The 12,128-nt window shown below is 60.3% G+C and overlaps 12 non-coding genes and 48 pseudogenes across 12 annotated transcripts; all 60 read left to right on the forward strand.

The window, feature by feature from the left end:
* The first annotated feature begins 17 nt into the window (after positions 1-17).
* LOC137550551 (5S ribosomal RNA) lies at positions 18-135 on the forward strand (annotated as a pseudogene).
* Positions 136-220: 85 nt separating this feature from the next.
* Positions 221-338, forward strand: LOC137549759 (5S ribosomal RNA; annotated as a pseudogene).
* Positions 339-422: 84 nt separating this feature from the next.
* LOC137553352 (5S ribosomal RNA) lies at positions 423-540 on the forward strand (annotated as a pseudogene).
* An 84-nt stretch (positions 541-624) lies between these two features.
* On the forward strand, positions 625-742 carry LOC137553229 (5S ribosomal RNA; annotated as a pseudogene).
* Positions 743-826: 84 nt separating this feature from the next.
* On the forward strand, positions 827-944 carry LOC137553764 (5S ribosomal RNA; annotated as a pseudogene).
* An 84-nt stretch (positions 945-1,028) lies between these two features.
* Positions 1,029-1,146, forward strand: LOC137553851 (5S ribosomal RNA; annotated as a pseudogene).
* Positions 1,147-1,230: 84 nt separating this feature from the next.
* LOC137553799 (5S ribosomal RNA) lies at positions 1,231-1,348 on the forward strand (annotated as a pseudogene).
* An 84-nt stretch (positions 1,349-1,432) lies between these two features.
* LOC137552589 (5S ribosomal RNA) lies at positions 1,433-1,550 on the forward strand (annotated as a pseudogene).
* An 84-nt stretch (positions 1,551-1,634) lies between these two features.
* Positions 1,635-1,752, forward strand: LOC137552307 (5S ribosomal RNA; annotated as a pseudogene).
* Positions 1,753-1,836: 84 nt separating this feature from the next.
* On the forward strand, positions 1,837-1,954 carry LOC137550552 (5S ribosomal RNA; annotated as a pseudogene).
* An 84-nt stretch (positions 1,955-2,038) lies between these two features.
* Positions 2,039-2,156, forward strand: LOC137550842 (5S ribosomal RNA; annotated as a pseudogene).
* An 84-nt stretch (positions 2,157-2,240) lies between these two features.
* Positions 2,241-2,358, forward strand: LOC137552758 (5S ribosomal RNA; annotated as a pseudogene).
* An 84-nt stretch (positions 2,359-2,442) lies between these two features.
* LOC137552308 (5S ribosomal RNA) lies at positions 2,443-2,560 on the forward strand (annotated as a pseudogene).
* An 84-nt stretch (positions 2,561-2,644) lies between these two features.
* On the forward strand, positions 2,645-2,762 carry LOC137553765 (5S ribosomal RNA; annotated as a pseudogene).
* An 84-nt stretch (positions 2,763-2,846) lies between these two features.
* LOC137553852 (5S ribosomal RNA) lies at positions 2,847-2,964 on the forward strand (annotated as a pseudogene).
* Positions 2,965-3,048: 84 nt separating this feature from the next.
* On the forward strand, positions 3,049-3,166 carry LOC137553800 (5S ribosomal RNA; annotated as a pseudogene).
* An 84-nt stretch (positions 3,167-3,250) lies between these two features.
* LOC137552591 (5S ribosomal RNA) lies at positions 3,251-3,368 on the forward strand (annotated as a pseudogene).
* Positions 3,369-3,452: 84 nt separating this feature from the next.
* On the forward strand, positions 3,453-3,570 carry LOC137552759 (5S ribosomal RNA; annotated as a pseudogene).
* An 84-nt stretch (positions 3,571-3,654) lies between these two features.
* LOC137551739 (5S ribosomal RNA) lies at positions 3,655-3,772 on the forward strand (annotated as a pseudogene).
* An 84-nt stretch (positions 3,773-3,856) lies between these two features.
* Positions 3,857-3,974, forward strand: LOC137553768 (5S ribosomal RNA; annotated as a pseudogene).
* An 84-nt stretch (positions 3,975-4,058) lies between these two features.
* LOC137553853 (5S ribosomal RNA) lies at positions 4,059-4,176 on the forward strand (annotated as a pseudogene).
* An 84-nt stretch (positions 4,177-4,260) lies between these two features.
* Positions 4,261-4,378, forward strand: LOC137553802 (5S ribosomal RNA; annotated as a pseudogene).
* An 84-nt stretch (positions 4,379-4,462) lies between these two features.
* On the forward strand, positions 4,463-4,580 carry LOC137552592 (5S ribosomal RNA; annotated as a pseudogene).
* An 84-nt stretch (positions 4,581-4,664) lies between these two features.
* On the forward strand, positions 4,665-4,782 carry LOC137552309 (5S ribosomal RNA; annotated as a pseudogene).
* Positions 4,783-4,866: 84 nt separating this feature from the next.
* Positions 4,867-4,984, forward strand: LOC137550553 (5S ribosomal RNA; annotated as a pseudogene).
* An 84-nt stretch (positions 4,985-5,068) lies between these two features.
* Positions 5,069-5,186, forward strand: LOC137550554 (5S ribosomal RNA; annotated as a pseudogene).
* An 84-nt stretch (positions 5,187-5,270) lies between these two features.
* LOC137552761 (5S ribosomal RNA) lies at positions 5,271-5,388 on the forward strand (annotated as a pseudogene).
* An 84-nt stretch (positions 5,389-5,472) lies between these two features.
* On the forward strand, positions 5,473-5,590 carry LOC137553468 (5S ribosomal RNA; annotated as a pseudogene).
* An 84-nt stretch (positions 5,591-5,674) lies between these two features.
* LOC137553769 (5S ribosomal RNA) lies at positions 5,675-5,792 on the forward strand (annotated as a pseudogene).
* An 84-nt stretch (positions 5,793-5,876) lies between these two features.
* LOC137553854 (5S ribosomal RNA) lies at positions 5,877-5,994 on the forward strand (annotated as a pseudogene).
* An 84-nt stretch (positions 5,995-6,078) lies between these two features.
* On the forward strand, positions 6,079-6,196 carry LOC137554454 (5S ribosomal RNA; annotated as a pseudogene).
* An 84-nt stretch (positions 6,197-6,280) lies between these two features.
* LOC137552593 (5S ribosomal RNA) lies at positions 6,281-6,398 on the forward strand (annotated as a pseudogene).
* Positions 6,399-6,482: 84 nt separating this feature from the next.
* On the forward strand, positions 6,483-6,600 carry LOC137552762 (5S ribosomal RNA; annotated as a pseudogene).
* An 84-nt stretch (positions 6,601-6,684) lies between these two features.
* On the forward strand, positions 6,685-6,802 carry LOC137553469 (5S ribosomal RNA; annotated as a pseudogene).
* An 84-nt stretch (positions 6,803-6,886) lies between these two features.
* Positions 6,887-7,004, forward strand: LOC137553770 (5S ribosomal RNA; annotated as a pseudogene).
* Positions 7,005-7,088: 84 nt separating this feature from the next.
* On the forward strand, positions 7,089-7,206 carry LOC137553855 (5S ribosomal RNA; annotated as a pseudogene).
* An 84-nt stretch (positions 7,207-7,290) lies between these two features.
* On the forward strand, positions 7,291-7,408 carry LOC137552763 (5S ribosomal RNA; annotated as a pseudogene).
* An 84-nt stretch (positions 7,409-7,492) lies between these two features.
* Positions 7,493-7,610, forward strand: LOC137553470 (5S ribosomal RNA; annotated as a pseudogene).
* Positions 7,611-7,694: 84 nt separating this feature from the next.
* On the forward strand, positions 7,695-7,812 carry LOC137553771 (5S ribosomal RNA; annotated as a pseudogene).
* An 84-nt stretch (positions 7,813-7,896) lies between these two features.
* On the forward strand, positions 7,897-8,014 carry LOC137553856 (5S ribosomal RNA; annotated as a pseudogene).
* Positions 8,015-8,098: 84 nt separating this feature from the next.
* On the forward strand, positions 8,099-8,216 carry LOC137554455 (5S ribosomal RNA; annotated as a pseudogene).
* An 84-nt stretch (positions 8,217-8,300) lies between these two features.
* Positions 8,301-8,418, forward strand: LOC137552594 (5S ribosomal RNA; annotated as a pseudogene).
* Positions 8,419-8,502: 84 nt separating this feature from the next.
* LOC137552310 (5S ribosomal RNA) lies at positions 8,503-8,620 on the forward strand (annotated as a pseudogene).
* An 84-nt stretch (positions 8,621-8,704) lies between these two features.
* LOC137556238 (5S ribosomal RNA) lies at positions 8,705-8,823 on the forward strand. The gene has a single exon (XR_011028895.1). It is a non-coding gene; the product is annotated as a 5S ribosomal RNA (ribosomal RNA).
* Positions 8,824-8,907: 84 nt separating this feature from the next.
* LOC137556239 (5S ribosomal RNA) lies at positions 8,908-9,026 on the forward strand. The gene has a single exon (XR_011028896.1). It is a non-coding gene; the product is annotated as a 5S ribosomal RNA (ribosomal RNA).
* An 84-nt stretch (positions 9,027-9,110) lies between these two features.
* LOC137556240 (5S ribosomal RNA) lies at positions 9,111-9,229 on the forward strand. Its single transcript, XR_011028897.1, has one exon. It is a non-coding gene; the product is annotated as a 5S ribosomal RNA (ribosomal RNA).
* An 83-nt stretch (positions 9,230-9,312) lies between these two features.
* On the forward strand, positions 9,313-9,431 carry LOC137556241 (5S ribosomal RNA). Its single transcript, XR_011028898.1, has one exon. It is a non-coding gene; the product is annotated as a 5S ribosomal RNA (ribosomal RNA).
* An 83-nt stretch (positions 9,432-9,514) lies between these two features.
* Positions 9,515-9,633, forward strand: LOC137558100 (5S ribosomal RNA; annotated as a pseudogene).
* Positions 9,634-9,716: 83 nt separating this feature from the next.
* On the forward strand, positions 9,717-9,835 carry LOC137556242 (5S ribosomal RNA). Its single transcript, XR_011028899.1, has one exon. It is a non-coding gene; the product is annotated as a 5S ribosomal RNA (ribosomal RNA).
* Positions 9,836-9,918: 83 nt separating this feature from the next.
* Positions 9,919-10,037, forward strand: LOC137548073 (5S ribosomal RNA; annotated as a pseudogene).
* Positions 10,038-10,120: 83 nt separating this feature from the next.
* On the forward strand, positions 10,121-10,239 carry LOC137556243 (5S ribosomal RNA). Its single transcript, XR_011028900.1, has one exon. It is a non-coding gene; the product is annotated as a 5S ribosomal RNA (ribosomal RNA).
* Positions 10,240-10,322: 83 nt separating this feature from the next.
* Positions 10,323-10,441, forward strand: LOC137556244 (5S ribosomal RNA). Its single transcript, XR_011028901.1, has one exon. It is a non-coding gene; the product is annotated as a 5S ribosomal RNA (ribosomal RNA).
* An 84-nt stretch (positions 10,442-10,525) lies between these two features.
* Positions 10,526-10,644, forward strand: LOC137549773 (5S ribosomal RNA; annotated as a pseudogene).
* An 83-nt stretch (positions 10,645-10,727) lies between these two features.
* LOC137556245 (5S ribosomal RNA) lies at positions 10,728-10,846 on the forward strand. Its single transcript, XR_011028902.1, has one exon. It is a non-coding gene; the product is annotated as a 5S ribosomal RNA (ribosomal RNA).
* An 83-nt stretch (positions 10,847-10,929) lies between these two features.
* On the forward strand, positions 10,930-11,048 carry LOC137556246 (5S ribosomal RNA). The gene has a single exon (XR_011028903.1). It is a non-coding gene; the product is annotated as a 5S ribosomal RNA (ribosomal RNA).
* Positions 11,049-11,131: 83 nt separating this feature from the next.
* Positions 11,132-11,250, forward strand: LOC137556248 (5S ribosomal RNA). The gene has a single exon (XR_011028905.1). It is a non-coding gene; the product is annotated as a 5S ribosomal RNA (ribosomal RNA).
* An 83-nt stretch (positions 11,251-11,333) lies between these two features.
* LOC137550606 (5S ribosomal RNA) lies at positions 11,334-11,452 on the forward strand (annotated as a pseudogene).
* An 83-nt stretch (positions 11,453-11,535) lies between these two features.
* Positions 11,536-11,654, forward strand: LOC137556850 (5S ribosomal RNA). The gene has a single exon (XR_011029488.1). It is a non-coding gene; the product is annotated as a 5S ribosomal RNA (ribosomal RNA).
* An 83-nt stretch (positions 11,655-11,737) lies between these two features.
* On the forward strand, positions 11,738-11,856 carry LOC137556249 (5S ribosomal RNA). The gene has a single exon (XR_011028906.1). It is a non-coding gene; the product is annotated as a 5S ribosomal RNA (ribosomal RNA).
* Positions 11,857-11,939: 83 nt separating this feature from the next.
* LOC137549336 (5S ribosomal RNA) lies at positions 11,940-12,058 on the forward strand (annotated as a pseudogene).
* The last annotated feature ends 70 nt before the right edge of the window (positions 12,059-12,128 follow it).

Genomic DNA, 12,128 nt, shown 5'->3' on the forward strand with positions numbered 1-12,128 from the left:
ACGGCGCCTTGGAGTTTGCCTGCGGCCACACTAAGCCGAAAGCGCCCGCTCTCGTCAGATCGCGGAAGCTAAGCGGCTTCAGGCCTGGTTAGTAGCTGCATGGGAGACCGGCTGTGAACCCCAGGTGCTGCAGGCGTTTTTTTTGGGTTTGAGGCCCAATGGCTATGAGCACGCGTGGGAAGCCTCACCTTCAAGGCGCCGAAACGGCGCCTTGGAGTTTTCCTGCGGCCACACTAAGCCGAAAGCGCCCGCTCTCGTCAGATCGCGGAAGCTAAGCGGCTTCAGGCCTGGTTAGTAGCTGCATGGGAGACCGGCTGTGAACCCCAGGTGCTGCAGGCGTTTTTTTGGGTTTGAGGCCCAATGGCTATGAGCACGCGTGGGAAGCCTCACCTTCAAGGCGCCGAAACGGCGCCTTGGATTTTGCCTGCGGCCACACTAAGCCGAAAGTGCCCGCTCTCGTCAGATCGCAGAAGCTAAGCGGCTTCAGGCCTGGTTAGTAGCTGCATGGGAGACCGGCTGTGAACCCCAGGTGCTGCAGGCGTTTTTTTGGGTTTGAGGCCCAATGGCTATGAGCACGCGTGGGAAGCCTCACCTTCAAGGCGCCGAAACGGCGCCTTGGAGTTTACCTGCGGCCACACTAAGCCGAAAGCGCCCGCTCTCGTCAGATTGTGGAAGCTAAGCGGCTTCAGGCCTGGTTAGTAGCTGCATGGGAGACCGGCTGTGAACCCCAGGTGCTGCAGGCGTTTTTTTGGGTTTGAGGCCCAATGGCTATGAGCACGCGTGGGAAGCCTCACCTTCAAGGCGCCGAAACGGCGCCTTGGAGTTTCCCTGCGGCCACACTAAGCCGAAAGCGCCCGCTCTTGTCTGATCGCTGAAGCTAAGCGGCTTCAGGCCTGGTTAGTAGCTGCATGGGAGACCGGCTGTGAACCCCAGGTGCTGCAGGCGTTTTTTTGGGTTTGAGGCCCAATGGCTATGAGCACGCGTGGGAAGCCTCACCTTCAAGGCGCCGAAACGGCGCCTTGGAGTTTGCCTGTGGCCACACTAAGCCGAAAGCGCCCGCTTTTGTCAGATCGCGGAAGCTAAGCGGCTTCAGGCCTGGTTAGTAGCTGCATGGGAGACCGGCTGTGAACCCCAGGTGCTGCAGGCGTTTTTTTGGGTTTGAGGCCCAATGGCTATGAGCACGCGTGGGAAGCCTCACCTTCAAGGCGCCGGAACGGCGCCTTGGAGTTTGCCTGCGGCCACACTAAGCCGAAAGCGCCCGCTCTCGTCAGATCGTTGAAGCTAAGCGGCTTCAGGCCTGGTTAGTAGCTGCATGGGAGACCGGCTGTGAACCCCAGGTGCTGCAGGCGGTTTTTTGGGTTTGAGGCCCAATGGCTAAGAGCACGCGTGGGAAGCCTCACCTTCAAGGCGCCGAAACGGCGCCTTGGAGTTTGCCTGCGGCCACACTAAGCCGAAAGCGCCCGCTCTTGTCAGATCGCGGAAGCTAAGCGGCTTCAGGCCTGGTTAGTAGCTGCATGGGAGACCGGCTGTGAACCCCAGGTGCTGCAGGCGTTTTTTTGGGTTTGAGGCCCAATGGCTATGAGCACGCGTGGGAAGCCTCACCTTCAAGGCGCCGAAACGGCGCCTTGGAGTTTGCCTGCGGCCACACTAAGCCGAAAGCGCCCGCTCTCGTCAGATCGTGGAAGCTAAGCGGCTTCAGGCCTGGTTAGTAGCTGCATGGGAGACCGGCTGTGAACCCCAGGTGCTGCAGGCGTTTTTTTGGGTTTGAGGCCCAATGGCTATGAGCACGCGTGGGAAGCCTCACCTTCAAGGCGCCGAAACGGCGCCTTGGAGTTTGCCTGCGGCCACACTAAGCCGAAAGCGCCCGCTCTCGTCAGATCGCGGAAGCTAAGCGGCTTCAGGCCTGGTTAGTAGCTGCATGGGAGACCGGCTGTGAACCCCAGGTGCTGCAGGCGTTTTTTTGGGTTTGAGGCCCAATGGCTATGAGCACGCGTGGGAAGCCTCACCTTCAAGGCGCCGAAACGGCGCCTTGGAGTTTGCCTGCGGCCACACTAAGCCGAAAGCGCCCGCTCTCGTCAGATCGCGGAAGCTAAGCGGCTTCAGGCCTGGTTAGTAGCTGCATGGGAGACCGGCTGTGAACCCCAGGTGCTGCAGGTGTTTTTTTGGGTTTGAGGCCCAATGGCTATGAGCACGCGTGGGAAGCCTCACCTTCAAGGCGCCGAAACGGCGCCTTGGAGTTTGCCTGCGGCCACACTAAGCCGAAAGCGCCCGCTCTCGTCAGATCGCAGAAGCTAAGCGGCTTCAGGCCTGGTTAGTAGCTGCATGGGAGACCGGCTGTGAACCCCAGGTGCTGCAGGCGTTTTTTTGGGTTTGAGGCCCAATGGCTATGAGCACGCGTGGGAAGCCTCACCTTCAAGGCGCCGAAACGGCGCCTTGGAGTTTGCCTGCGGCCACACTAAGCCGAAAGCGCCCGCTCTCGTCAGATCGTGGAAGCTAAGCGGCTTCAGGCCTGGTTAGTAGCTGCATGGGAGACCGGCTGTGAACCCCAGGTGCTGCAGGCGTTTTTTTGGGTTTGAGGCCCAATGGCTATGAGCACGCGTGGGAAGCCTCACCTTCAAGGCGCCGAAACGGCGCCTTGGAGTTTCCCTGCGGCCACACTAAGCCGAAAGCGCCCGCTCTTGTCTGATCGCTGAAGCTAAGCGGCTTCAGGCCTGGTTAGTAGCTGCATGGGAGACCGGCTGTGAACCCCAGGTGCTGCAGGCGTTTTTTTGGGTTTGAGGCCCAATGGCTATGAGCACGCGTGGGAAGCCTCACCTTCAAGGCGCCGAAACGGCGCCTTGGAGTTTGCCTGTGGCCACACTAAGCCGAAAGCGCCCGCTTTTGTCAGATCGCGGAAGCTAAGCGGCTTCAGGCCTGGTTAGTAGCTGCATGGGAGACCGGCTGTGAACCCCAGGTGCTGCAGGCGTTTTTTTGGGTTTGAGGCCCAATGGCTATGAGCACGCGTGGGAAGCCTCACCTTCAAGGCGCCGGAACGGCGCCTTGGAGTTTGCCTGCGGCCACACTAAGCCGAAAGCGCCCGCTCTCGTCAGATCGTTGAAGCTAAGCGGCTTCAGGCCTGGTTAGTAGCTGCATGGGAGACCGGCTGTGAACCCCAGGTGCTGCAGGCGTTTTTTTGGGTTTGAGGCCCAATGGCTATGAGCACGCGTGGGAAGCCTCACCTTCAAGGCGCCGAAACGGCGCCTTGGAGTTTGCCTGCGGCCACACTAAGCCGAAAGCGCCCGCTCTTGTCAGATCGCGGAAGCTAAGCGGCTTCAGGCCTGGTTAGTAGCTGCATGGGAGACCGGCTGTGAACCCCAGGTGCTGCAGGCGTTTTTTTGGGTTTGAGGCCCAATGGCTATGAGCACGCGTGGGAAGCCTCACCTTCAAGGCGCCGAAACGGCGCCTTGGATTTTGCCTGCGGCCACACTAAGCCGAAAGCGCCCGCTCTCGTCAGATCGCAGAAGCTAAGCGGCTTCAGGCCTGGTTAGTAGCTGCATGGGAGACCGGCTGTGAACCCCAGGTGCTGCAGGCGTTTTTTTGGGTTTGAGGCCCAATGGCTATGAGCACGCGTGGGAAGCCTCACCTTCAAGGCGCCGAAACGGCGCCTTGGAGTTTACCTGCGGCCACACTAAGCCGAAAGCGCCCGCTCTCGTCAGATCGTGGAAGCTAAGCGGCTTCAGGCCTGGTTAGTAGCTGCATGGGAGACCGGCTGTGAACCCCAGGTGCTGCAGGCGTTTTTTTGGGTTTGAGGCCCAATGGCTATGAGCACGCGTGGGAAGCCTCACCTTCAAGGCGCCGAAACGGCGCCTTGGAGTTTCCCTGCGGCCACACTAAGCCGAAAGCGCCCGCTCTTGTCTGATCGCTGAAGCTAAGCGGCTTCAGGCCTGGTTAGTAGCTGCATGGGAGACCGGCTGTGAACCCCAGGTGCTGCAGGCGTTTTTTTGGGTTTGAGGCCCAATGGCTATGAGCACGCGTGGGAAGCCTCACCTTCAAGGCGCCGAAACGGCGCCTTGGAGTTTGCCTGTGGCCACACTAAGCCGAAAGCGCCCGCTTTTGTCAGATCGCGGAAGCTAAGCGGCTTCAGGCCTGGTTAGTAGCTGCATGGGAGACCGGCTGTGAACCCCAGGTGCTGCAGGCGTTTTTTTGGGTTTGAGGCCCAATGGCTATGAGCACGCGTGGGAAGCCTCACCTTCAAGGCGCCGGAACGGCGCCTTGGAGTTTGCCTGCGGCCACACTAAGCCGAAAGCGCCCGCTCTCGTCAGATCGTTGAAGCTAAGCGGCTTCAGGCCTGGTTAGTAGCTGCATGGGAGACCGGCTGTGAACCCCAGGTGCTGCAGGCGGTTTTTTGGGTTTGAGGCCCAATGGCTATGAGGACGCGTGGGAAGCCTCACCTTCAAGGCGCCGAAACGGCGCCTTGGAGTTTGCCTGCGGCCACACTAAGCCGAAAGCGCCCGCTCTTGTCAGATCGCGGAAGCTAAGCGGCTTCAGGCCTGGTTAGTAGCTGCATGGGAGACCGGCTGTGAACCCCAGGTGCTGCAGGCGTTTTTTTGGGTTTGAGGCCCAATGGCTATGAGCACGCGTGGGAAGCCTCACCTTCAAGGCGCCGAAACGGCGCCTTGGAGTTTGCCTGCGGCCACACTAAGCCGAAAGCGCCCGCTCTCGTCAGATCGTGGAAGCTAAGCGGCTTCAGGCCTGGTTAGTAGCTGCATGGGAGACCGGCTGTGAACCCCAGGTGCTGCAGGCGTTTTTTTGGGTTTGAGGCCCAATGGCTATGAGCACGCGTGGGAAGCCTCACCTTCAAGGCGCCGAAACGGCGCCTTGGAGTTTGCCTGCGGCCACACTAAGCCGAAAGCGCCCGCTCTCGTCAGATCGCGGAAGCTAAGCGGCTTCAGGCCTGGTTAGTAGCTGCATGGGAGACCGGCTGTGAACCCCAGGTGCTGCAGGCGTTTTTTTGGGTTTGAGGCCCAATGGCTATGAGCACGCGTGGGAAGCCTCACCTTCAAGGCGCCGAAACGGCGCCTTGGAGTTTGCCTGCGGCCACACTAAGCCGAAAGCGCCCGCTCTCGTCAGATCGCGGAAGCTAAGCGGCTTCAGGCCTGGTTAGTAGCTGCATGGGAGACCGGCTGTGAACCCCAGGTGCTGCAGGCGTTTTTTTGGGTTTGAGGCCCAATGGCTATGAGCACGCGTGGGAAGCCTCACCTTCAAGGCGCCGAAACGGCGCCTTGGAGTTTGCCTGCGGCCACACTAAGCCGAAAGCGCCCGCTCTCGTCAGATCGCAGAAGCTAAGCGGCTTCAGGCCTGGTTAGTAGCTGCATGGGAGACCGGCTGTGAACCCCAGGTGCTGCAGGCGTTTTTTTGGGTTTGAGGCCCAATGGCTATGAGCACGCGTGGGAAGCCTCACCTTCAAGGCGCCGAAACGGCGCCTTGGAGTTTGCCTGCGGCCACACTAAGCCGAAAGCGCCCGCTCTCGTCAGATTGTGGAAGCTAAGCGGCTTCAGGCCTGGTTAGTAGCTGCATGGGAGACCGGCTGTGAACCCCAGGTGCTGCAGGCGTTTTTTTGGGTTTGAGGCCCAATGGCTATGAGCACGCGTGGGAAGCCTTACCTTCAAGGCGCCGAAACGGCGCCTTGGAGTTTCCCTGCGGCCACACTAAGCCGAAAGCGCCCGCTCTTGTCTGATCGCTGAAGCTAAGCGGCTTCAGGCCTGGTTAGTAGCTGCATGGGAGACCGGCTGTGAACCCCAGGTGCTGCAGGCGTTTTTTTGGGTTTGAGGCCCAATGGCTATGAGCACGCGTGGGAAGCCTCACCTTCAAGGCGCCGAAACGGCGCCTTGGAGTTTGCCTGTGGCCACACTAAGCCGAAAGCGCCCGCTTTTGTCAGATCGCGGAAGCTAAGCGGCTTCAGGCCTGGTTAGTAGCTGCATGGGAGACCGGCTGTGAACCCCAGGTGCTGCAGGCGTTTTTTTGGGTTTGAGGCCCAATGGCTATGAGCACGCGTGGGAAGCCTCACCTTCAAGGCGCCGGAACGGCGCCTTGGAGTTTGCCTGCGGCCACACTAAGCCGAAAGCGCCCGCTCTCGTCAGATCGTTGAAGCTAAGCGGCTTCAGGCATGGTTAGTAGCTGCATGGGAGACCGGCTGTGAACCCCAGGTGCTGCAGGCGTTTTTTGGGGTTTGAGGCCCAATGGCTATGAGCACGCGTGGGAAGCCTCACCTTCAAGGCGCCGAAACGGCGCCTTGGAGTTTGCCTGCGGCCACACTAAGCCGAAAGCGCCCGCTCTTGTCAGATCGCGGAAGCTAAGCGGCTTCAGGCCTGGTTAGTAGCTGCATGGGAGACCGGCTGTGAACCCCAGGTGCTGCAGGCGTTTTTTTGGGTTTGAGGCCCAATGGCTATGAGCACGCGTGGGAAGCCTCACCTTCAAGGCGCCGAAACGGCGCCTTGGAGTTTGCCTGCGGCCACACTAAGCCGAAAGCGCCCGCTCTCGTCAGATCGCAGAAGCTAAGCGGCTTCAGGCCTGGTTAGTAGCTGCATGGGAGACCGGCTGTGAACCCCAGGTGCTGCAGGCGTTTTTTTGGGTTTGAGGCCCAATGGCTATGAGCACGCGTGGGAAGCCTCACCTTCAAGGCGCCGAAACGGCGCCTTGGAGTTTGCCTGCGGCCACACTAAGCCGAAAGCGCCCGCTCTCGTCAGATTGTGGAAGCTAAGCGGCTTCAGGCCTGGTTAGTAGCTGCATGGGAGACCGGCTGTGAACCCCAGGTGCTGCAGGCGTTTTTTTGGGTTTGAGGCCCAATGGCTATGAGCACGCGTGGGAAGCCTTACCTTCAAGGCGCCGAAACGGCGCCTTGGAGTTTCCCTGCGGCCACACTAAGCCGAAAGCGCCCGCTCTTGTCTGATCGCTGAAGCTAAGCGGCTTCAGGCCTGGTTAGTAGCTGCATGGGAGACCGGCTGTGAACCCCAGGTGCTGCAGGCGTTTTTTTGGGTTTGAGGCCCAATGGCTATGAGCACGCGTGGGAAGCCTCACCTTCAAGGCGCCGAAACGGCGCCTTGGAGTTTGCCTGTGGCCACACTAAGCCGAAAGCGCCCGCTTTTGTCAGATCGCGGAAGCTAAGCGGCTTCAGGCCTGGTTAGTAGCTGCATGGGAGACCGGCTGTGAACCCCAGGTGCTGCAGGCGTTTTTTTGGGTTTGAGGCCCAATGGCTATGAGCACGCGTGGGAAGCCTCACCTTCAAGGCGCCGAAACGGCGCCTTGGAGTTTGCCTGCGGCCACACTAAGCCGAAAGCGCCCGCTCTCGTCAGATCGCAGAAGCTAAGCGGCTTCAGGCCTGGTTAGTAGCTGCATGGGAGACCGGCTGTGAACCCCAGGTGCTGCAGGCGTTTTTTTGGGTTTGAGGCCCAATGGCTATGAGCACGCGTGGGAAGCCTCACCTTCAAGGCGCCGAAACGGCGCCTTGGAGTTTGCCTGCGGCCACACTAAGCCGAAAGCGCCCGCTCTCGTCAGATTGTGGAAGCTAAGCGGCTTCAGGCCTGGTTAGTAGCTGCATGGGAGACCGGCTGTGAACCCCAGGTGCTGCAGGCGTTTTTTTGGGTTTGAGGCCCAATGGCTATGAGCACGCGTGGGAAGCCTTACCTTCAAGGCGCCGAAACGGCGCCTTGGAGTTTCCCTGCGGCCACACTAAGCCGAAAGCGCCCGCTCTTGTCTGATCGCTGAAGCTAAGCGGCTTCAGGCCTGGTTAGTAGCTGCATGGGAGACCGGCTGTGAACCCCAGGTGCTGCAGGCGTTTTTTTGGGTTTGAGGCCCAATGGCTATGAGCACGCGTGGGAAGCCTCACCTTCAAGGCGCCGAAACGGCGCCTTGGAGTTTGCCTGTGGCCACACTAAGCCGAAAGCGCCCGCTTTTGTCAGATCGCGGAAGCTAAGCGGCTTCAGGCCTGGTTAGTAGCTGCATGGGAGACCGGCTGTGAACCCCAGGTGCTGCAGGCGTTTTTTTGGGTTTGAGGCCCAATGGCTATGAGCACGCGTGGGAAGCCTCACCTTCAAGGCGCCGGAACGGCGCCTTGGAGTTTGCCTGCGGCCACACTAAGCCGAAAGCGCCCGCTCTCGTCAGATCGTTGAAGCTAAGCGGCTTCAGGCATGGTTAGTAGCTGCATGGGAGACCGGCTGTGAACCCCAGGTGCTGCAGGCGTTTTTTGGGGTTTGAGGCCCAATGGCTATGAGCACGCGTGGGAAGCCTCACCTTCAAGGCGCCGAAACGGCGCCTTGGAGTTCGCCTGCGGCCACACTAAGCCGAAAGCGCCCGCTCTTGTCAGATCGCGGAAGCTAAGCGGCTTCAGGCCTGGTTAGTAGCTGCATGGGAGACCGGCTGTGAACCCCAGGTGCTGCAGGCGTTTTTTTGGGTTTGAGGCCCAATGGCTATGAGCACGCGTGGGAAGCCTCACCTTCAAGGCGCCGAAACGGCGCCTTGGAGTTTGCCTGCGGCCACACTAAGCCGAAAGCGCCCGCTCTCGTCAGATCGTGGAAGCTAAGCGGCTTCAGGCCTGGTTAGTAGCTGCATGGGAGACCGGCTGTGAACCCCAGGTGCTGCAGGCGTTTTTTTGGGTTTGAGGCCCAATGGCTATGAGCACGCGTGGGAAGCCTCACCTTCAAGGCGCCGAAACGGCGCCTTGGAGTTTGCCTGCGGCCACACTAAGCCGAAAGCGCCCGCTCTCGTCAGATCGCGGAAGCTAAGCGGCTTCAGGCCTGGTTAGTAGCTGCATGGGAGACCGGCTGTGAACCCCAGGTGCTGCAGGCGTTTTTTTTGGGTTTGAGGCCCAATGGCTATGAGCACGCGTGGGAAGCCTCACCTTCAAGGCGCCGGAACGGCGCCTTGGAGTTTGCCTGCGGCCACACTAAGCCGAAAGCGCCCGCTCTCGTCAGATCGCGGAAGCTAAGCGGCTTCAGGCCTGGTTAGTAGCTGCATGGGAGACCGGCTGTGAACCCCAGGTGCTGCAGGCGTTTTTTTTGGGTTTGAGGCCCAATGGCTATGAGCACGCGTGGGAAGCATCACCTTCAAGGCGCCGAAACGGCGCCTTGGAGATTGCCTGCGGCCACACTAAGCCGAAAGCGCCCGCTCTCGTCAGATCGCGGAAGCTAAGCGGCTTCAGGCCTGGTTAGTAGCTGCATGGGAGACCGGCTGTGAACCCCAGGTGCTGCAGGCGTGTTTTTGGGTTTGAGGCCCAATGGCTATGAGCACGCGTGGGAAGCCTCACCTTCAAGGCGCCGAAACGGCGCCTTGGAGTTTGCCTGCGGCCACACTAAGCCGAAAGCGCCCGCTCTCGTCAGATCGCGGAAGCTAAGCGGCTTCAGGCCTGGTTAGTAGCTGCATGGGAGACCGGCTGTGAACCCCAGGTGCTGCAGGCGGTTTTTTGGGTTTGAGGCCCAATGGCTATGAGCACGCGTGAGAAGCCTCACCTTCAAGGCGCCGAAACGGCGCCTTGGAGTTTGCCTGCGGCCACACTAAGCCGAAAGCGCCCGCTCTCGTCAGATCGCGGAAGCTAAGTGGCTTCAGGCCTGGTTAGTAGCTGCATGGGAGACCGGCTGTGAACCCCAGGTGCTGCAGGCGTTTTTTTGGGTTTGAGGCCCAATGGCTATGAGCACGCGTGGGAAGCCTCACCTTCAAGGCGCCGAAACGGCGCCTTGGAGTTTGCCTGCGGCCACACTAAGCCGAAAGCGCCCGCTCTCGTCAGATCGCGGAAGCTAAGCGGCTTCAGGCCTGGTTAGTAGCTGCATGGGAGACCGGCTGTGAACCCCAGGTGCTGCAGGCGTTTTTTTGGGTTTGAGGCCCAATGGCTATGAGCACGCGTGGGAAGCCTCACCTTCAAGGCGCCGAAACGGCGCCTTGGAGTTTGCCTGCGGCCACACTAAGCCGAAAGCGCCCGCTCTCGTCAGATCGTGGAAGCTAAGCGGTTTCAGGCCTGGTTAGTAGCTGCATGGGAGACCGGCTGTGAACCCCAGGTGCTGCAGGCGTTTTTTTGGGTTTGAGGCCCAATGGCTATGAGCACGCGTGGGAAGCCTCACCTTCAAGGCGCCGAAACGGCGCCTTGGAGTTTGCCTGCGGCCACACTAAGCCGAAAGCGCCCGCTCTCGTCAGATCGCGGAAGCTAAGCGGCTTCAGGCCTGGTTAGTAGCTGCATGGGAGACCGGCTGTGAACCCCAGGTGCTGCAGGCGTTTTTTTGGGTTTGAGGCCCAATGGCTATGAGCACGCGTGGGAAGCCTCACCTTCAAGGCGCCGGAACGGCGCCTTGGAGTTTGCCTGCGGCCACACTAAGCCGAAAGCGCCCGCTCTCGTCAGATCGCGGAAGCTAAGCGGCTTCAGGCCTGGTTAGTAGCTGCATGGGAGACCGGCTGTGAACCCCAGGTGCTGCAGGCGTTTTTTTTGGGTTTGAGGCCCAATGGCTATGAGCACGCGTGGGAAGCATCACCTTCAAGGCGCCGAAACGGCGCCTTGGAGATTGCCTGCGGCCACACTAAACCGAAAGCGCCCGCTCTCGGCAGATCGCGGAAGCTAAGCGGCTTCAGGCCTGGTTAGTAGCTGCATGGGAGACCGGCTGTGAACCCCAGGTGCTGCAGGCGTGTTTTTGGGTTTGAGGCCCAATGGCTATGAGCACGCGTGGGAAGCCTCACCTTCAAGGCGCCGAAACGGCGCCTTGGAGTTTGCCTGCGGCCACACTAAGCCGAAAGCGCCCGCTCTCGTCAGATCGCGGAAGCTAAGCGGCTTCAGGCCTGGTTAGTAGCTGCATGGGAGACCGGCTGTGAACCCCAGGTGCTGCAGGCGGTTTTTTGGGTTTGAGGCCCAATGGCTATGAGCACGCGTGAGAAGCCTCACCTTCAAGGCGCCGAAACGGCGCCTTGGAGTTTGCCTGCGGCCACACTAAGCCGAAAGCGCCCGCTCTCGTCAGATCGCGGAAGCTAAGCGGCTTCAGGCCTGGTTAGTAGCTGCATGGGAGACCGGCTGTGAACCCCAGGTGCTGCAGGCGTTTTTTTGGGTTTGAGGCCCAATGGCTATGAGCACGCGTGGGAAGCCTCACCTTCAAGGCGCCGAAACGGCGCCTTGGAGTTTGCCTGCGGCCACACTAAGCCGAAAGCGCCCGCTCTCGTCAGATCGCGGAAGCTAAGCGGCTTCAGGCCTGGTTAGTAGCTGCATGGGAGACCGGCTGTGAACCCCAGGTGCTGCAGGCGTTTTTTTGGGTTTGAGGCCCAATGGCTATGAGCACGCGTGGGAAGCCTCACCTTCAAGGCGCCGAAACGGCGCCTTGGAGTTTGCCTGCGGCCACACTAAGCCGAAAGCGCCCGCTCTCGTCAGATCGTGGAAGCTAAGCGGTTTCTGGCCTGGTTAGTAGCTGCATGGGAGACCGGCTGTGAACCCCAGGTGCTGCAGGCGTTTTTTTGGGTTTGAGGCCCAATGGCTATGAGCACGCGTGGGAAGCCTCACCTTCAAGGCGCCGAAACGGCGCCTTGGAGTTTGCCTGCGGCCACACTAAGCCGAAAGCGCCCGCTCTTGTCAGATCGCGGAAGCTAAGCGGCTTCAGGCCTGGTTAGTAGCTGCATGGGAGACCGCCTGTGAACCCCAGGTGCTGCAGGCGTTTTTTTGGGTTTGAGGCCCAATGGCTATGAGCACGCGTGGGAAGCCTCACCTTCAAGGCGCCGGAACGGCGCCTTGGAGTTTGCCTGCGGCCACACTAAGCCGAAAGCGCCCGCTCTCGTCAGATCGCGGAAGCTAAGCGGCTTCAGGCCTGGTTAGTAGCTGCATGGGAGACCGGCTGTGAACCCCAGGTGCTGCAGGCGTTTTTTTGGGTTTGAGGCCCAATGGCTATGAGCACGCGTGGGAAGCCTCACCTTCAAGGCGCCGAAACGGCGCCTTGGAGTTTTCCTGCGGCCACACTACGCCGAAAGCGCCCGCTCTCGTCAGATCGCGGAAGCTAAGCGGCTTCAGGCCTGGTTAGTAGCTGCATGGGAGACCGGCTGTGAACCCCAGGTGCTGCAGGCGGTTTTTTGGGTTTGAGGCCCAATGGCTATGAGCACGCGTGGGAAGCCTCAACTTCAAGGCGCCGAAACGG

Source organism: Hyperolius riggenbachi, chromosome 2 (genome assembly GCF_040937935.1).
Source record: "Hyperolius riggenbachi isolate aHypRig1 chromosome 2, aHypRig1.pri, whole genome shotgun sequence".
NCBI lineage: Eukaryota > Metazoa > Chordata > Amphibia > Anura > Hyperoliidae > Hyperolius > Hyperolius riggenbachi.